At 39.2% G+C, this 13842-nt stretch overlaps 1 non-coding gene across 1 annotated transcript; it reads left to right on the top strand.

Moving 5' to 3' along the window:
* The first annotated feature begins 1673 nt into the window (after positions 1–1673).
* LOC142840088 (U1 spliceosomal RNA) lies at positions 1674–1836 on the top strand. The gene has a single exon (XR_012908879.1). It is a non-coding gene; the product is annotated as a U1 spliceosomal RNA (small nuclear RNA).
* Positions 1837–13842: the final 12006 nt, after the last annotated feature.

The raw sequence follows: 13842 nt of genomic DNA, 5'->3' as shown, positions 1-13842 counted from the left end.
ACACAAAAATGTAAAGACCAAATAATCTGTGTTATTAAGGTAAATGAAACCTAAACATCTTGTACAAAGAAAGAGTGAAACAAACAATGCTATTTGTGAAAGAAACTTCTTACATTAATTAATTTTAGTAGAATTTATATGAGGGATGTAAAAATTCATGAATCAAATAGCACTCTAGACCAGAGAGACCCACCCTGCAGTATCGCGGATGTTTTTGGAGGATACAGAGGTTACGACATAGAAATAGCCTAATTGGAAGCACTGTACGTTCGTCCTCCACAGGGATAATTTAGCAAAAACACATAAGCTATGAATCCACTGCTATAAATATGACAAATGAACAATTTTCCATAATAGGACAATATTTTGAATGTTTTCTGTCACATATAGATGAACTGATGATCTACATCTGTAAAACACACGCACATGCGTGCACGCGCGCGCACACACACACACGCACGAAAGAAATAGCCTAACTGGATCCAGCTCTGTGTTTGCCATATTTACTGTGCATCCTGTGATTGGTTGGAAAGACTAGCAAGTCTCAGATATTTGTTAAAGGAATATGCTCTTAAATTAGGTCACAGTTCCCTTATATAGTAGCTGAGGTTGCAGTCTGCTCCAGATGGAGGCACCTTTATCCTAATTGCATTTGACATACTCACTGCCATATTACCCAACTACCAATGGTTTCATGAAAGGTGCCTGACACAGAAAACCCTTGAGAACCGTTTTTCCCATTCAGTGAGGAAATTTATGCACAGTAGACGTTCAATATATTTTATTTATTAAAATATGAGCAGATTTCATGGTAATGATTGCCTAGAAAAAAGCAAGCTTGGGAAGAAGTACAGAGGACTTCACCTGAGCGTTAATTCTGAGGAAGGGGCGCGTGCACACACTCACAAGTGTTCGTGCCCACGTGAAGGTCAATGCTCAACTCTCCACCCTGATTTTTGAGAGAAGATCTGTCACCAAATGTGGAGCTCAAGGATTCAGCTTGTGTAGTTGTACAGAAAGAAGTCCCTTTGATCCACCGGTCCCTTCTCCATCTCCGCCCTCCTCCCAAGGCACATGCCAACATGCCCAGCTTTTATCTGGATTCTGGGTGTCTCATTTCAAGTGTCTTGTGCTTACACAAAAAGCACTTACCCGCTGAGCTATCTCCATAGACCTGAACTTTGAACATATTTTTAGTTTCTGTTTCGTTTTCTAAGATTCATTTTTATTTCTGTGTATGTATGTGTGCTCATTTGTGCATGCTATGTGTGTGCATATGTCTAAAGAGGCCAAAAGTGGCTGTTGGATCCCTTGTAGCTAAAGTAAAGCTGATTGTGGGTCAACCATAACCAAACTCAGTTCCTCCGCAAGAGTGGCACTTGCTCTCACCTGCTGAGTCATCTCTCCAGCCCCAGGATTTTATTTTTCAAAGCAAAGAAGGCAGAAAGGGGACTAGAAAAGGAGAAAGGAAATATCTGAAGGAAATATAAAAAGTAAAGTTTTTTGTATTGGTGAGTATTGGGTAGCAGTTATGCTAATAACCAGCATATACTGGGCATTTAATAGATGAATATTAGGAGTATTCTAAAATCAAGTACTTTATTTAATCTTCAGAATCACTGTGGCATGGGTGTCCCATTATCCACCTATTTTCCAGATAAAGGAAAGAAGTCATACTTACCTGGCGGGGGAGAAACTATGATCACGAAAATGGTTTTCCCAGGGTTAGTCTTGTCTATTGCACTCCTGAGGTGCTAACTGCTGTGATTTCCCCAAATGCAGGAAACTCGACTGCATAATTTGTGGTAGTGGGGACTGTGTTCGTGCTCTCCCCTGGAAAGGAAGAAAAAAGGGGAAAAAAAAGAAAGAAAGAAAGTCATAATTTCCTCAGCAGGAAACAGCCCAGGATTTCAGACACTGGCAGATTTGTTTCCCTCCTTGGGGAGTTAATTTTGTTATCCTCTGTACTTTTCTAAGCTTTTGAAATACCTAAGCATTGAAATTATTGCATGGAATCCATCTTAACTAGATCTAAACACTCATATTAAAAAATATCAGGAGACAAAAGAGATGCAACTTAAAAATAATTTGTATGATACTATATGAGGCCTTGAGTTCAATGTTTAGACCCACCTTAAGAATCAAAAATTTTGAGAGGATAGATAAATAAGGGTGTTTTCTGGATAACACAAAGCACATAGCTATTTTTAGCTGGTTACGTTCTGGATAATATAACAAAAAGCACATAGCTATTTCTAGCTGGTTATGCTAAACGTCTTAACTCTTGGACTTCATTTTACTAGTTGAAAAAAGACAATTATTTGCAAAATAACTTTGATTTGATTTGATTATTCTTACCTTCATTTATTTTATGAGAATCTCATATATGAGCATTATATTTACACCATTCCCCCTCCAACTCCTCTCTTCCACCACTCCCCTGTCCTCAAATTCATGTCCTCTTATTTTTTATTAGTGTTATATGTATAAATTTATAAATACAACCTGCTAGGTTTATTTAGTGCTCCATAAATACATGTGTTTAGGATTGACTACTTAAGATTAGCTAACCCACTGGGAGCGTGTCCCTGCAGAAGACTGATTCTCCCTCTCCAGGCAATTGATTGCCTACAACTCTTAGTCTAGGCATGGGCCATGTGAGGTCCCCCATTCACATTGACATGTCAATTGTTACTGTCATTTTCAGGTTTTATTTTGTCAGCCATATTGTTGACATCTTATGGGTGCAGCATTGCTGTCATACATAGAAGACATTATCTTGTAGTAGCTTCTATAATGCTTTTGTCTCCTGTGCCCTAAATCTTCAGTATAGGGCTTATGTTATAGATGTTATCAACTGGGATTGGGCATTCCATGGTCAGTTGTTTTCTGTATCTTGACAAGCCTTGTCTCTCTGCAGTGTTCACCCATTTGCCGCAAAATAAAGCTTTTTTGATGAGGGGTGAGAACTATACTTATCTGTGGCATAAGGATAAGTATTTAGAATATAGCTATGGAATTCCCTCCTACTGAATAGGTCTTGAGTCCAACAAGAAAGCTGTCATTTGCCATCAGGATGTAAATATCACTATTGCACCTTTCCGAATAGCTTGCTATTTTAGTGGTTGTGATTCATGGGTCTCAGGGATGAATAGGACTACTGATTGCTTTTCTCCTTTGGCAGCATTCCTAGGTCCTTCTGGTACAGTCGTCAGAGATGAGGCTTCCAGATCGATTCCAGTTCAGTTCCTCCAAGTCCTCTCTCCAAAGTATATGGTATCATCAGTCAATAGGGTCTTACCTTCAATTTCTGGTAGACAATCAAGGGCCATAGCAGTAGAGAAGGCAGGTCTTGGACTCTTCTGAAGTTCAAAGGGCAGTTATGGTGATGTGAATGAGAATATCCCCATAACATCAAACATTTGAATACTCAGTCCTCAGTTGGCTGCACTGTTTGGGTGGGCTGAAAAAGCATGACCTTATTGGAAGAAGTATGTCACTGGAGATGGGTTTTGAGGTTACAAAACCTTCCAGTCATTCCTATTTCATTCTCTCTTCTTCCTACTTGAGGCTCAAGATGCTAGCTCTCAGGTTGCTACTCCGCCTGCCACTTCTTTTCCATGATGGACTCATCTCTCTGGAACCAGAAACCCAAATAAACTCTTCTTCCTATAAGTCGTCCTGGTATTTTATCACAGCAATAGACTAGTAACTAATGTTGTGGTTTCCCACGCTTGGCACTGCATTTTAATGTTAGATACTCTATGGCTTTTGGGGGAACATAGTCACCCCAAGTAGCATGACATCATTTAAACATATATGTGTGTATATGTTTATGTATAACATACATACACATACTTATAAATAATGTTATATATGTGTGTATGTACTCGATATGATATTTTCTAGTTCCATCCAAATGCCTACAAATTTAATCATTTCATTTTTCCTTAGAGCTGAATAGTATTCCATTATGTATAAGTACCACATTTTAATTATCAATTCATCAGCTGAAGGACATTTAAATTGCTTCCATTTTCTGGCAATTGAGAATGGCAATGAACCTAGCTGAGCAAGCATCTGTGGAATAGAATATAAAGTCCTTCGGGCCTATGCTGAGGAGTGGAACAGCTGGGTCATATGGTTGCTTGATTTTTAACTTTTTGAGGATTCTCCACCCCAATTTCCATAATGGTTTTACTACTTTGCCATTCCACCAGCAGTGAATGAGTGAATGAGGGTTCCCCTTTCTCCACATTCTCCTCAACGTTTGTTATCCGTTGTTTATTTTACATAAAGTATACATTAATTCAATTTTATAAAAACAAAACTGAAGCAAAAAATATTATGTTTCTCATCTTAGTTACTTTTCTATTGCTATGAATAGATACCATAATCAAGGCAACATATAGATAGGTATGATGCTGGACCAATAGCTGAGATCTTAGATCTGGCCCAGAGAGAGAGAGAGAGAGAGAAAGAGAGAGAGAGAGAGAGAGAGAGAGAGAGAGAGAGAGAGAGAGAGAGAATCTGAGCCTGGTATGGGCTTTTGAAACCTCAAAGCCCACCCCCCAGTGACATACCTTGTCCAACAAGGCCACACCTCCTAATCCTTCTCAAACATTTCCACCAACTGGAAACCAAACATTTAAATAATAAGCCTATGGGGGTCATTTCCATTCAAATCACCACAGTTCATAAGCTATTTTTCTCCATCACGTTCTGCATTTTATATATAATTTATTCATTATTTTAAGTTTCAGTAAAGTAGGAATGAGGAATCCAGAAAATTCAATAGATGAATTTCTAAAGGAGAAAAAGGGGGTAGTTCTTTTTGTTTTTAATCTGTTTGTTTTGTTTTAGTTTTTTTTGGAGGTCATTTGAATAAAAGCTAACTTCAAATGTCTTGATTTTTTTGTTTTGTTTTTTTAAACAATGTCTTAATTTACTTCTCTAAACCCATTAACCAATGGAACAATTTTCTTTTGCATGCCTGAGACCTTCTTAAAAGATCAAAATGAAACTGTTTGTATTAAAGAACAAAAACTTTTCTGGGATAGAAAGTTGAACCTACTGTGAGAGGTTGTGGAAACACTAAAGAATAATAAATTAGAGCTCTTCAGACAGTAGAAAAGTAAGGTACAGAGAGACACGCATGCAGAAAGAAGTCAGAACAAGGCCAAGATGACCCTGGATCTGTTTTATACCAGCTGGAGAGTCAGGAAACTTGGGCCTAGTCGAAGGCCAAGGCCTGAAAGTTTCCATTTTTGAGAGAAGGAAAAGGTATATGGCTCAGCTCAAAGAGAGACAGTGCTTCACCACCTTCGTTCCCTGCGTGGTGCAAGAGATTAACCAGACGCTGATAGTTCAACATGGTGAGTGGATTTACTCATTGTTGGTCAATACGCTAATTTATTTCAGAAACACCCTCATACACACCCGAAATAAGGTTTTACAAGTTATCCGTGGATGTCCCTTAGCCATTCACATTGACCCATGAAATTAACAATCACAGATGTGCAATCAGGCAAACCTGCTTTAAATGGAAACTCTCCTCCTTACTGGCTATGTGAGCATTGCCTAAACCTTTATTTAGTCTTAGTACTTTCATCTGAAAATCAGAACTGAGAATTTCTGACATTGTAGATTGGTGTACAATAAATTAATGTATGTAATGAGCTCATGACTCTGAAGTGTCTGCCATTGTTATTGCTATAGCTATAATTTGTTGTAAATATCCCTTCCCTAAATTGCTTGTACTGTATTTACCTGCAGTCTGAAAGTCCCCAGGAAGGAAGATGCCTCCAATGTCCTCTTAAGTCAGAAGTTTTGCATCTTTTTGGCGTAGAACCAAGCCATGAGAAGCTCAATAAAGGCCAGAGTCTCAGTAGTTTACCCTAAGACAATACCTGGTTCCAAGAAAGGCCACAAACTGAGATTACCCAGGCACCACTTAGGAATAGACCATCCAAAGGAAATTCCTAACGTTCTGACTATTGTAGATAGGGTCACTTGTCAGCACACACCCATCGCTTTTCGCCAGGACACCCCTAGACAAATGTCAGCCAATCAGGGGTCCTAAACCTGAGAAATCCCTCACTTCAATCTTTGCGACTATAAAAACCCAACCCTAACTGAACTCAGGGTTCTTCGATTACTCCAAATATTGGACACACAGAAAGTCCGAGTTTGCAAACTTACATAAGAATAAAGGCTTTTGGGCTAGAGAGATGGCTCAGTGGTTAAGAGCACTGCTTGCTTTCCTAAAGGTCCTGAGTTCAATTCCTAGCAACCACATGGTGGCTTACAACCTTCCATAATGAGATCTGGTGCTCCCTTCTGGCCTGTAGGCATGCGTGCAGGCAGAATACTAAAGACACATAAATAAACCTTTAAAAAAAAGAAGAAGAAGAAAGGCTCGCTGCGTTTAGATACAGGACTCGGTCTCTTAGTTGGTTTTGGGGGACTCTATGATCTGCGGATAACAGTTGGAAATTGTATTAGTCAGGGTTTCCCTAGAGTAACAGAGCTTTTAGAATGAATCTCTGTATATATACATAGAAAGGGTATTTATTAGAATGGCTTACGGGCTGTTTAAACTAATCCAACAGTGGCTGCCTATGAATGGAAAGCCCAAGAATCCAGTAGTTGTTCAGTCCATGAGGCTGGTTGTCTCAGCTGGTCTTTAGTATTACTGGAATCCCAAAGAAGTCGGCTCTATGAAGTAGGCTCTTGTGCCAGTGACGGAATGGACATGCAAGCAAGGCGAAAGCAAGCAAGCAAAGAGCAAAAGCTTCCTTCTTCCATGTCCCTAAATAGGCTTCCAGCAGAAGGCATGGCACAGATTAGATGGAGATTTTTCCCAGCTCAATAATTCTGGATTAAAGGTGTGTCTTTCTGTCTCAAGATCAAGATTAAAGGTCTGCGTTCCTATCGGAAAGATTAGAAGTATATCTTCTCACCTTAAATTAAGCAAAAATCGCTCACACGTATGCCCCTCCATTTTGGGCTCAGTTCATTCCAGACTTAGCCAAGTTGACAACCAAGCATAGGTATTGCAGTAATTAAAAGATCTAATGGGAACTCACCATGGCCAGCTGGACTGGGACTGATGGAGCATCAAACCAGACTGTCTGAACGTGGCTGACATGGAGGGCTGACTGAGAAGCCAAGGACAATGGCACTGGGTTTTGATTCTACTCCATGTACTGGCTTTGTGGGAATCTAGTCTGTTTGGATCCCCATCTTCCTAGACCAGGATGAAGGGGGGAGGACCTTGGACTTCCCACAGGGCAGGGAACCCTGACTGCTCTTTGGACTGGAGAGGGAGGGGGAGGAGGAATGGGGGACGGGGAGGAAAATGGGAGGAGGGGAGGAGGGGAAAATTTGTAATAATAATAATAATAAACCAATAAAAAGAAGTACATATAGATTCTTGTACTGTATGCTGATCTTCGGTGTGGATATTTGCATCTTTGTTCTTGAGTATATGATCTTAAAAGCTCTTCATTCCTGAGTGCCTGCTACTCTGACCCCCTGGTTGTTCCTTCAGCTAATTGGATCCATTTGGGCTTCCCTTTGCCTTAAAGCCTGGAATGTTTGCTTCCTCTGCCTGTGGTGTTCCTCTTCAAGTCTTTCCTCAAGTGTCCTTTCCTAGTGGGTCTCCCCTCTAAAATTCCTGCATTTTCCTATCTCCCTGTCTTTGCTTTACTTTGCTCCCTAGGGCTATCACTGCCAGCTGCATATTTTGCCTATTGCCTGCTTCTTCTACCCAAAGTCTAAGCTCCGCAAACACAGGATTTTGTTTGTTTTTAATTGCTATATTCCCAGATCTAATATACAAGCATCAATAAGTATGTGTAGCATGAATCAATGTGTTACATGAGCACCATAAATGAGAGAATTGATTTTTTGATAACACAAACTACTTCAGACACACTGCAATTATTTGAAGTTTCCAAAATTTCTCCTGCACTATCAATGAGGGCACCTGGTATTTTGATCACTAATACGCATCATCACGGTCACACTGTAACTAATTTAGTCGTTTCTAAAAAAAATTATGCAGCAATGAATTTCGAATGGATCCCCAATTCTCAATTTAAGAAACAAAAAATTAACTTCACATAATGGATGCTACCCCCTTTTGGTTTATAGAGAAAAATCTGTTATATATTTACTTCATTATATCATGTGGTATATAGTGCCTTGCAGAATTTCCTAGAGAGAAAGTAAACAAAGTTTGGATCTGTAAAACCAAATGAAACAAAGAACAATGCTCTACCAGGCAACCAGGCAACAGGTACAAATTCTCCTGTGGGCTTCACAGAGTACTCAATGCTCTGTGCCATCTAGCGCAGAGGAACCAAATTCCACTGGGGCTGTCTTTGCCCTAGGAATTTATCTGTGATCATGCTGCTGCTTCTTGTTGTTCTCTGTCTCCTACATCTCATCTGACAGTGTTTCTTTAACCTGCTTTCAATGTGGACTCAAGTCCCAACAGAGTCTTGGGAATATGGAGGGAGAATGTCAACAAGACCAGAGAATCCCAAGTGTAACAACAAACAAAAGCTTCCTGCAGCTGCCTGAGGTTTTTCTGTTGTCATTGCTCTTCTTCTATGAGCATAACTGCACATCAGTGTTTTCCTTGCTTAGATCTCTGTCTTTTAAAAAATTAATAAATACTTCGTGTCTATAAGACTTAATATTGTACTGTAAATAGTTTCATTAGAATTTCTTGTTTTTCTAAAAATTTAACTTTTAAATGTAATAGAGTTAAATTGGAATATCTTAACTATTTAACCTTCATGGTTCAAAAAGGCATGCTAAAATTAAGGCAGAATGGATATGAAATAAATCAAACAAATTCCGGTAGCACTTACTCTCATACCACTCACGATCTCTAAGCAGTGTTATTCCTGCACTAGAAGTTTCATGTGTTGGTACTGTTCATTTCCGGTCTAGTTTGGTGACAATCCCATCTCCACATCCTGAAATACATTGAGTGGATTTTGGAGGTAACCACGTGAGATCTCCCACACGCGGCACACTAGGGAGCACTACGCAGCCATAAAAGGAAATCGACTACGCATGTGCCTTTTAACTTGGATGAATTTTAAAACCATTACATTAAAAAGAAGCTAATCTCAAAAAATATGTGGTTATCATTTCATCTACATGGAATCACCCAAAAGAATTATAGTTACAGAAATTTCTGCTTCTTAGTGACTGAAGTGGAAGGGACCAATAATTACAAAGTGATAACACAAAGCAGATATGTAGGAATGGCGATATGTTTTGTGTCTTCAGAAGTGGCTGCTATGAATATTAGAAGTCTATACTTGTTATAATTCATAGAACTGTACACCAAAAAGATCAATTTTGTTATTAACTTTGAATTCTCTGTTACTGATGACTTCCTTCCTTCATGTTCCTTCTGTGTTCAGCCACCATCTCATCCAGTCATGACTGGAGTCATTGAAATCTTAGCTATGGAATGGTTGGCCTAGTGAGCCTACCTATACACAGATGCTGTAGTCTCTGGCTTTGATCACTAGATATCACAGCGCTAAGAGGCACTCCAGAGGATCCTCTAGGCTCTGTCTTAGAAATTCATGGGCAATAACATCATATTTTTAACTTCTCAGTCCACTGCAAAAGAAAGTCCCAAAATAACATGTTTTAATTTCAAATTCCAAATCAATTTTGTCCTCTGGAGGAATACTCCGCTAAGTAACACTAAGACTTTTAAGCTTGCAGAAGCCAAATAATGGATTTAGGATACAAAAGATTTGTGCCTTGATCACTAAATATAATAATGAGAAATGCCCCCCATACTCCTTACCACATTGGGAGAAATAGCATTATGCATTAATTGCTCAGAGAACATATTTTATTCTGAAGGATACAGCCCCAATGTTAGAAGGTATTGCTCTCCACTCACAGGGTCCTAAGTCTTCCTTAAACTCTCTGCTGTGCCAGAAGTCAGCTTCTTCGTAATGATGGCACTGAACTCCAAGAATAGCAGCCTTAATTATTTTGCTATAAATTGATTTTATTCATCACAAGCAATACTGTGTGAGATGGCATGATTAAATAAAGGCATTCACTAAGTTAACAGAAACAGCACAGAAGCCCCCAAATTATCCAGATTGTTGTTCCAGTGAGGACAAAGGCACTATTTGTCCAATAATGGAAGAAACACAATGCAGTCAACAAAAGACAGGTTTGACCTCGTTGTAATATCACTGTACAAAATTCACAATTGATCATTTGCCCATGGTAGTATCCAGGCTATTAGTGTTGTAGGAGCCTGCTTGTTTGTTCTTGGGTGCTCAGCCCCAAAATAATCACACAGAAATTATATTATTTAAATCACTGCTTGGCCCATTAGCTCTAGCTTCTTATTGGCTAACTCTTACATCTTAATTTAACCCATCTCCATTAATCTGTGCATCAGCACAAGGCCCATGGCCCACCAACAAAGTTTCAGTGTGTCTGACTCTGGCAGCAGCTTCATGGCTTCTCCCTGACTCCACCTCCTTTCTCCCAGCATTCAGTTTAGTTTTCCCCACCTAGCTCTACTCTATCCTATCACAGGCCTAAGACAGTTTCTTTATAAACCAATGGTATTCACAGCATACAGAGGGGAATCCTGCATCCAGGCTATTAGTTCTTTATTGAGACATGTGTAGTCATCATTACTGCTATGCTAGGCCCTTCACTGTTTATTACTTCAGTGGTATCACTCACAATGGATCAAAGTTGGTTGATATCAACATGGTGAGTCAGCTGACTCACCTGGTCATAGTGCCTTTGGTTATAACTAACATTCATATGGGACATTATTATTATTATCATATACTACATCTAAATCAAAAGGTTCATTCTCTACTACTCTCCAGTCTTCCCTACCACCATACTTCTGGTTCTGTTTTCTTCCAGGTTCTTCACTATATAGCCAAACCTCTTCACTTATCCATAAATTGTGTAGATCTTATAACACCATTGTATGGGCAAAATATACCAAGCTGTATACATTGGAGAAGCTGGAGACCCATTCTCAAACTTCCTTCAGGGATACTCATGACTTATTTGTAAAGCTGGCCCTTAAGTATTTTTTTTAAAAAAAATAAAATTAGGAATAATAAACTAAAAACCAAGAAAAAACCTAAACCTCTTACAAGCAGAATGTTACACTAAATGAGACAGTAAGTAAAGGCTGGCACAATTATTCCTGTAAGACACATTATTCAAAGGTAACAAGGTCAACTGTGAACCATATGTATGTATATTAATGTTTGTATCTATTAACTAATACTGATCTTGCTATGGACAGGAACATTACAAGATATTAAAGAAGTTATAAAACAAAAATTCATATATATGCATGAAACTGTCAGAGAATTAAAAATGAAAAAAATTCATGTGGCGGGACAGGTTTTAATCATTTTTCAACTTTCCTATTTTAAGATAAACGCAAGTGTGATAGGCATGCAAATTCCTCCAGCTCTCTTCCCCAGATGTCTCGGGTGAGAGCAGAGTAGGAAATAGAGTTTCACTGTGCAGATCAGGATGTGCACTGGGTGTGATCATAATCCAGAGGAAAAGACTGGTTGACTCGGCACAAGTTCTCCACATTGTTTAAAGCTGTAATCGCTGTATGGAAGTCAAGACCCATGAAACCACAGAGCCTTGGAGAAGAATTAGGCTTTAAAGTTCCCTAAGAAAATCCAAACTCAGATTCTTATATCTTCTCTCCATCACCTCAAATCCTTTCCTCAAAAGACTTCTCAGCTAAATAAATAGACGAATAAGTCAAGAAGCCAATGTCTTCAGAGGAAAGCATCCTATCTTTGGACAGTTCACACAATATGAACATCTTCCAGATTACCAAGACTGTATCCTCCATGGCCATAGTTCTCACTCTAGGGTCCTCAGAGAGTTTTCTCCCCCACAATCTTCTATTGAGATAACATCATTCTTCCATGACTTCATTTTGTGTGAACCCGAATTTTCTAAAATTGCTCTTGAAGCTGAGATTAAAACTGATATACTTAATACCAGCTCAGTCCATAAAACAGCACAGAAGAAACTCAGTTGTCACTCATTTTGCAGGGCTTAGTTCTGTACTCTATAAGTAGCTGGAGTGATATTTCATTTGTATTTTAATAAATAAAGCTTGCCTGAAGACCAGAGAGTAAAACAGCCGCAAGTAGTGACACACACCTTTAATCCCAGTAGCCACACTACTTTGGCATGAAAACCGGGTGGTAGTGGTGCATGCCTTTAATCCCAGCACTAGAGAGGATTATAAAATAGGAAGAGACAGCTCTCAGACAATCTCATTCTGAGGATTCCTAGAGGCAGGATTGCCATTTTCGGATTGTGGTAGAGGTAAGAGCCAGGGGCGGGTTGTTTTGCTTTTCTGACCTTTAGGTTGAACCCCAACATTTGGCTCTGGGTTTTTACGAATCGTGCTACAACTATAACTTTAATATCAAAGTGATCTGGAAGCTACACTAATCTTCAGTACACTTGGAAACATTCATCAGGAGCTGACCAAATGCGAGACATCTCACAGAGGGCCCCTCCGGCACCTTCTCATTCAACTCTCCTGACAACCAATGGGCAGGTTCGATTTTCACCTCCTTTTGAGTGCTTTTAAAAATATAAATACTTTTCCCAAGTTCAAAAGCCACAGAAGAAGCAAAACTTGGATGCTATCTCAAACGTCAAGAAAAGTAGTGTCCACATCTACTGAGCACTACTTCCGGCCAACACTGTGCCTTTAGTGTTTAGGGGGAGATGCAGTGTTCTCGTTGTGTCTGTCTGTAGCACAGTGAGACAGAGAGATGCTTAGCTGTCCTACCCACAGTGAGAACCAGCCTATCTGAACAGGCTTACTCACAGTCTGAAATTATCTTACCAGATTTGGTATATCATTCCACGCTCTTAAAAATGAATAAATCATTTAAACTTAGTGTTTTGTTTTCTGCTACCTTTTTAAAACTGAATGCTAAATAAAGATTTCCATGTGTTTAAGTTACCAACTTATGCTATGTAGAAGGTGACCTGGGAAGAAAAAGCATAAGGGAGGTAGACAGGTTTCTGGATGCAACCATTCATTCATCCTGTAGTATCGGCAGTCACTGGGCCTCTGAAGCACCCTCTCACCTCGCGTGTGTCTCCACTGATGTTTCTTATATATCCCTCAAATACATATTTACCCTCATATCTCATAGCCAGTAATAGCAAAAATAATACCTCAGTAGTGTGAAATAATTTTAATTGTATTTAGGTCATAGTGATTGTCATTTCTTCTTCTAAGGATTAAATTTTGAAAAACAAGATGCAAGGTCAGATATACATTGATTGTTAAACTATAATAACATGTTTATGTAATTATGGATGGCACTTTCTACATCATCAAGAATTAACAGTTTCCTGTGATTTCCCACACAGCCTAAAGCATCTTCTAAATAGATTTTAGCAGACAGCACGTTCCTTGTACAATACATACTCGGGATGTGCCCTTGTTGGGCATCTTTGAAATCAATACTGTGATTGTAGGGTTTTTACAAACATTTATTTTATTGTGTCTGTGCATGTATGTACTCATATGTACCATTGTGGGGCTGTGCGGTCAGAGGAACTTGAAGGAGTCACTTCTGTCCAGTCATGTGGATTCTGGGGCTTGGACTCACACTGTCAGCTGCAGCAGCAAACACAGTCACCCAACTGTAGGGTGTTGTTTGCATTTCGTATCTAGTTTAACTAATATTTTCCCTTTTCTTCTTAATTAAATTACCCAACCCTGTAAATTAATTACCTTCTATTGTG

The sequence above is a fragment of the Microtus pennsylvanicus genome, chromosome 22 (genome assembly GCF_037038515.1).
Source record: "Microtus pennsylvanicus isolate mMicPen1 chromosome 22, mMicPen1.hap1, whole genome shotgun sequence".
NCBI lineage: Eukaryota > Metazoa > Chordata > Mammalia > Rodentia > Cricetidae > Microtus > Microtus pennsylvanicus.
This window is presented reverse-complemented; position numbering and strand designations above follow the sequence as displayed.